This window comes from Microtus ochrogaster, assembly GCF_000317375.1.
Source record: "Microtus ochrogaster isolate Prairie Vole_2 chromosome 14 unlocalized genomic scaffold, MicOch1.0 chr14_random_2, whole genome shotgun sequence".
NCBI classification, from domain to species: Eukaryota; Metazoa; Chordata; class Mammalia; order Rodentia; family Cricetidae; genus Microtus; species Microtus ochrogaster.
The window spans coordinates 8,923,552-8,931,033 of NW_004949097.1; positions in this window are offsets into that span (position 1 = coordinate 8,923,552).

The window sequence follows — 7,482 nt, forward strand, 5'->3', positions numbered from 1 at the left end:
GAGGAGAGGAGAGGAGAGACTAACAGCAAAAACTCCATCAGCAATCTCTTCCTATAAAGAAATTTACAATCAGCAGGAAGGCCTGTCTACAACTTGGCACCATCAAGGAGCAGTCAGTGCTCAGGTTTCTGGGTTTCTGACTTGTGGTCTCCCCTCCCGTCCTCCCCTCACGCCCGGCCCCACCCTGCCCCATCTAGATTGTGGAATGATAAGGCAGTGCGTTTGCAAAGAAGAAGGATTGTACAGTAAATATCTTTCTATAGCTTTTGAGAAGGAGCCAGGAGGGACAAATGTGCTTTCTCCTGAGGGCCCAGCCTCTGTTTTTGGCGCTTGGATTAATGGAAACTTTAATTCTTGGAAATTTTATGTGTTTTCCCAGACTTGGGGGTCGAGAGTATATGAAATATAAACAACACGCTCATTTACTAGAAAGACCTAAAATTAGCCTTTAATGAAGGAAAATGAGTTCTCCCCACCTCCTTTTTTCCACTGTGGGTAGATCTGTTTAACCCCTTGAAGGCTGGAGCTCCTGTCCCCTCAGTGGTTTCTTTTTACATCCTTTGTTCTCTGCTGTTGTGACCTGATAGCAGCCACCTAGATGCCACTTGTGCAGTAAGTCCCGCCACTGAAATACAGTTTGCAGTGCAGCGTGCTGTGCAGTTTATTGTCTGCTAATTTAACACCAAAAAAAAAATTTAACATTTTTTCACGTAAGACAGGGTTACCTGGTTACTAAACATATGCTATGTATTTACATAACTAGAAATATATAAATATATGTCACTACTGCTGATCTACTACAGGCGGCAGTAGTAGAAGAGATGGGATATTGATAAGATCTGACACAATTAAGAATGTGTGTAGGTAAGGAGGTAAGAGCAACGGCTGCTCTTCCAGAGGATTTGGGTTCAATTTCCAGCACATGTATGGTGACTCTCAGCCATCTCTAACTCCAGCTCCAGGGGATCCAACATCCACTTCATAAGGACCAGGCATGCATGTGGTGCATAGACATACAGGTAGGCAAAACATTTGTACAAATGAAATAAATAATAAATGATTAAAATGTTAAGTAAAATGAAATACAGAAGGTACCATAGGAATTCAGGACAAAGCAGAACAGGCTGGGATACCATGGGAATGTTTTTGGATTTTTTGGTATCCAATCTCATCCTTGAAAAACTAGGTCTATTTGGAATATATTAAAAAACAGGGAAAAGACATTTCATAGACAAGTAGATAGCCATGAAATGTGGGCAAGTGCGCTGGTATAGCAGAAGTGAATCTGCTCAGCAACTAGGAAGCACCCGTAAGGCAGCAGGCAATAGGCTAGAATGCAATGCTTTCTGAGCAGCCCAGTCACTAGCTTTTTTTTTTTTTTTTTTTTTTTTTTTTTTGGTTTCTCTGTGGCTTTGGAGCCTGTCCTGGAACTAGCTCTTGTAGACCAGGCTGGTCTCGAACTCACAGAGATCCGCCTGCCTCTGCCTCCCGAGTGCTGGGATTAAAGGCGTGCGCCACCATCGCCAGGCTAGTCACTAGCTTTCTTAACACAAATACTTGCCCATGTGGAAGTCAGATTATTTGTAGGCACTACAAGCTATTATTTAGAAATAGAGAATGTAAGGGTTGGGTTGCATTGTCAAGTTGGCTGGATTAAGAATCACTGAGGAGATCTGTGAATGTGTTTAGAGAGAGAATTAGCTGAGGGAGAAGACTCATCTGGAACATGGACAATATCCCACTGGTTGGGGTTCTAGACTGAGCAAAGAAAGGAGAAAGGGAGCTGAGCACCAGCATCCACCTGTGAAGATGGGCACTAAAAAGAAATCCCACACTAGCTTAGAATTGAGAATTAGAATAATAAAGGGTTATTTATTTAGGGGTAGACTTACAGATCACAGTCCTCTGCATGAACAGGGAATAGGAGCCGAATCCAGCAGCCAGAAGAGATAAAGAGAGTGCACACACGTTACATGGGCATTTATAATATAGGAGACCATGTCCAAGTGGGCTGGTATCTTAAAAGCTACCAGCTGAAGGAGTTCCTACAGTACCTCCTCATTTTGTTTAAATAAGAGAGTTCTAAGCCTAATACAAAATTATATACAATAAGAACAAATATCAAGTATAAAAATTAAAATTACAACCAGCATAAACAATATCAAGCAAGAAACATGATAAATGTTTCAATAATCATCCTAACCTAAGGAGTATAAGTCTTGTATTAGAAATATCTTGGCCAAGCCATGAGAGGAAAGTAACTATACTATCTAGTCTTCAACCCATTGAAGACCTGAGAAGGGAAATAATATTACCTGAGTAAACAGGAAGTGCAATCAAACAACTTCCAAAATGTGTAATAAATGATACAGACAACTGGCTACCTGGGTGATCACCCAAAGTCTCATTTGCAACATTGGAGCAACCAACTTTGGTTAAGGCTTAGAATAACTGATAGACCATTTTCAGAGACAGGAAATTTTTCAACTATCTTACCCAGTCTTGGCAAGATTTGACAGTCCTTTTTCTTGTATCCTGCTTCTCTTATCTGGACATTGTGCATTTTGTCAATGGTCGAGGCTTGGGCAATTCCTTGCCCAAAGGCCAGTTTTGCCAAGAACAATGTATAAGTATCTTGATCAGAGGTAGAAATGTATAGTGCAATATGATAAATATATCCTAAAATTATATTAATATACAAAATGTCTTAAGCAGAGGTAGAAGCATGCATACATACGATATTACAAAATAATTTTGCCTAGGTGTACAAATATTGTATACATAATAGGAACATATTCAATATAATCTGAATTTGTATCAATATACAAGAATCTATACCAATGTAAATTGTCTATAAATAATAGCTCACAAGTAATCTCACTATTACTCATTATTATTATTAGTGTAAGTAAGCTCATAGTAATCTATTATCCTATCCAATTTATCTCTTATTTTTTTCAAAGAGTTCCCTGAGCCTACATAATTTCCACCCCAATCTAAACCCCAACCCTATACCAATTATAATCAACCCCTAACAGATGTCCTTAACCCCGAAGACAAACTTTGTTGGGAGAGGGAACGTCATCTTCTAGAGTTACTTCCAGCATTCATGGGGATGATGTTCTTTCTATGGGATCCTGTGAAAGTAAAATGATGGTTAAAGTTCAAGATTACTGTCTTGTATAATTGCAAATAGTCTCCGAGTATTCTCTGAGTAGGGTTTATCTGAGGCTCCTATTTGGAGTTCTGGCCATAACATTGTAAAAAAGGTGCACCATTTCAGCTAACTAAGTTGGAACCATCTTGAGCAGCTGGTACCCAAAACAGGTCTTATATAGTGGTATCAGCATCACGACATCATATCAAGCAGGTGAAGTTGTTGTGGGGCCCCATCTTCTTCCTGGAAACTTCAAAGATTACTGCAGGAAAATTCATTGTTCATTGTGGAAAACTTAAACATTATTTATATAGACATATACTCAATGAAAGGTGTGCTATAGACAAAATAGGTATGGAGAAAAGTTACATTTTTTCCTAAATTCTTTCTTCCTTCTGTCCCATACCAGATGACATGAGACAGAAACTCTGAATTTTTCTTTATTAATTTTGATGGTATTCACTGCTTTTCTTCTCCTCTGGAAACAAGAGCAAAACCCCTTCCCCAATGTACCACATCTCCTGGTTTCCACTGTGAGGTCAACACATCCTTGAAATACACTGGCTGATATAATTCAGAAGTTTTTTTTTCTGTTCTCCAATGTCTCTCTGCTGCTGTTGCCTACAGCACACCTGCTCTGCTTCCTGGCTGTAGATGCTGGGGGACCATCTGCCTCACACTCCTGCTGCCATGCCTTCCCTGTCATCCTGGATCGTATCTTCTCAACCATAAGCACAAGCAAAGCCCTCCTCCACACCATGCTTTTCAGGTATTTCATCCCAGCAACAAGAAAAGGAATGATTATAAAGTGGTTCCTGATGTTCTTACTCTCTAAAGAAATAAAGCTTGTCAGGTGCTTGCAAGCAAGGGAGGAATGACAGGCTGGTGTCTTTCTCAACTGCCAGTTGCTATGGTTACTAAATGAAGATTGGTGAGGCCCTGGAAATGACTTCTGAGATGAAGAGTGGAGTCTTTGTGTCTGATAACTTTGCCTTTGACTTGACTTGTGCGTTTTTAACTCTTGACTTTGGAATTTGGAAAATCTTCCACATGACAGTTGGAGCAGGATGGTGGTTGGTCTATTTTCTCGGTGTGCTGCTTTATATGTGTCCTCATCTAAACCACTTGGGAACATATTGCTTTGGAATCAGCATAATAAAACATTACATAAACTGGTAATCAAAACAGCATGCCACAAACTCACTTTCAGAGTGCTATCAACAATTGAGATGACAGTATAACTCTTCACAGTTACCTGTCAGGGCATTCTGGAAATAATTCTGGCTGAGTTAGGTGTATACATATACACTGTATAACAAATATTTTTCTTTTTTTAATTAGATCATTCATCTTGTCAAAGAGATCTTACAGAATGCCAAATGAAAATGATTTGCAACCAGTTACTGTGGTTAATCCAAGTAAACCAGCTCATGAGTGAGTGTGAGTCAGAAAATCACAATGTGGGTAGTCAATAACAACCAATACATTTTTATTTGCATCTAGGTGGATAAAACAAACTCTCTGCTCTCAGGGCAAAGAGAGGAAACTGTGGTCTATTAACTACAGAAGGAAAGGATTATATAATTATAAAACATAAAGGTTTATGAACAATCAATCAGGGGTCGGGGAGATAGTTCAGTCAGTCCATGTTGGCCATGCAAGTAAATTGAGCAGCATTCAATCCTCACAAAGTTGTGTATGATGGCATGTTTGTAATCTTAAAACTGGGGAGACAGGGACTGCCAAATCTCTGGGGTTTGCTGACCAGCCAGACTAGTCTACCTTAAGCTGAGAGCTTCAGTGAATGTTTCTCAGAAACAACATGGACTCCACCTGAAGAAGACTACTGGAGGTTGACCTTGTACATGCACCTATCCTGGGCTAGGAGCCCTTCAGGGGACTCAAGAACTTCTCTAAAGGTTTTGGAAATAGCTGGACATGCTTGAACACTGCCACCAAAAGCAGTGCAGTTAACAGAGAAGGCAGAAGTAGGACACATCAGTGGTCAATCCATCCCCCCACTTACCTAGAGGGTCAGCCAGAGACTAGGCTGTGACAACCAGTGAGAACTCGCTTATTTTCCTCACATTCCTTCTGAATTTAGAGCACAGTGAAGTAACCTATGCAAACTCATCCGCCTAGGGAGGGAACAGCTGTGGCAAGCTCAGGTCTGCTCTCACACCGCTTCTCCCATGGGGCACTCTTCTGAGGAATGGTTTTCCACCCATGGTCCCGCTACATGAAAAATGCCCAGGTATGTGACTTTACAGTCTTCTGAGGTTATTTGGGACAAATATAAAACAAGAATAATGTTTTAAAATGTCTTTAGTGAGAAGGTATAAATTCTTCCAATGAAATGGAACAAAACACATCGTTCCAGAGATGCGAGAAACTTCAGTTGTTGGAGAAGGCCGCTTGTTGGTTTTCTGCTGCCCAGTTAGCTTAGACCCGAAATAATCACACAAAAACTATATTAATTAAGTCAATGCTTGGCCCATTAGCTCTAGTTTCTTATTGGCTAACTCTTATATTAATTTAGCCCATTTCTATTTATCTGTATATTGCCACATGGCTGTAGCTTACTGGGTAAAGTTCCCAGTGTCTATCTTGGGAGGCTCCATGGCTTCTCTCTTACTCTGCCTTCCTTTCTCCCAGCATTCGCTTTAGCTTTCCCTGCCTAGCTAACTTCTGCCCTGCTATAGGTCCAAAGCAGTTTCTTTATTTATTAATGGTAAACACAGCATACAGGGGGAAATCCCACATCATTCAGCTTATGATGAGGGTGCTGTGGATTTGTATTTGAGGGTTTGGACACAGTCTGAATGTGTCCTCCAAGAGTTACTGGGCCAGCAACTTGCTCTCAGGTGTGGTATTGTGAGAAACAACAAAATACTTTCTCTGTGTGTGTGTGTGCTCGGTTTATATGTTGTGTGTGCACACACATGTGCAGGTGCAGATGTACATGAGTCTGCAGGTTGTGGAAGTCAGAAATTAATTCCAGGTATTGTTTCTCAGACTCAACTCACCTCACTTTTTGAGATTAAGCTCTCATAGGTCTGGAGCTCACCAGTTAGGCCAGACTAGCTGACTAGCAAACCCCAAGGATCTTCCAGGCTCTGCTTTGCCAGCACCGGGAATACAAGTACATGGCACCAGCCTGGCTTTTTATCTGGGCACTGTGTCTCCCTCCAAACACCAGTCCTCTGCACTCTTCTCTATCGACCCAGTCATCTCCCTAGCCACTAAAATGATGGAATTTTTTTTTTAAATTTTATTTATTTATTAAGGATTTCTGCCCCCTCCCCGCTACCGCCTCCCACCTCCCTCCCCCTCCCCCATCAAGTCCCTCTCCCTCGTCAGCTTGAAGAGCAATCAGGGTTCCCCGACCTGTGGGAAGTCCAAGGACCGCCCACCTTCATCCAGGTTCAGCAAGTTGAGCATCCAAACTGCCTAGGCTCCCCCAAAGCCAGTATGCGCAGTAGGATCAAAAACCCATTGCCACTGTTCTTGAGTTCTCAGTAGTCCTCATTGTCCGCTATGTAAGTCCGGTTTTATCCCATGCTTTTTCAGACCCAGGTTAGCTGGTCTTGGTGAATTCCCGAAAGATCATCCCCATTGTCTCAGTGTGTGGGTGTACCCCTCGCGGTCCTGAGTTCCTTGCTCATGCTCCCCCTCCTTCTGCTCCTGATTTGGACCTTGAGATTTCTGCTCAGTGCTCCAATGTGGGTCTCTGTCTCCTTTCGTCGCCTGATGAAGGTTAATATTCAGGAGGATGCCTATATGTTTGTCTTTGGATTCACGTTCTCATTTAGCTTCTCTAGGATCGTGAATTATAAGCTCACTGTCCTTTATTTATGGCTAGAAACCAAATATGAGTGAGTACATCCCATGTTCCTCTTTTTGGGTCTGGCTTACCTCACTCAGAATAGTGTTTTCTATTTCCATCCATTTGTACGCAAACTTCAAGAATTCCTTGTTTTTTACTGCTGAGTAATACTCTAATATGTATATATTCCATACTTTCTTCATCCATTCTTCCATTGAAGGGCATCTAGGTTGTTTCCAGGTTCTGGCTATTACAAACAATGCTGCTATGAACATAGTTGGGCATATACTTTTGTTGTATGATGGGGCCTCTCTTGGGTATATTCCCAAGAGTGGTATTGCTGGGTCCAGGGGTAGGTTGATCTCGAATTTCCTGAGGAACCGCCACACTGCTTTCCAAAGTGGTTGCACGAGTTTGCATTCCCACCAGCAATGGATGAGTGTACCCCTTTCTCCACACCCTCTCCAGCATAGGCTATCATTGGTGTTTTTCATTTTAG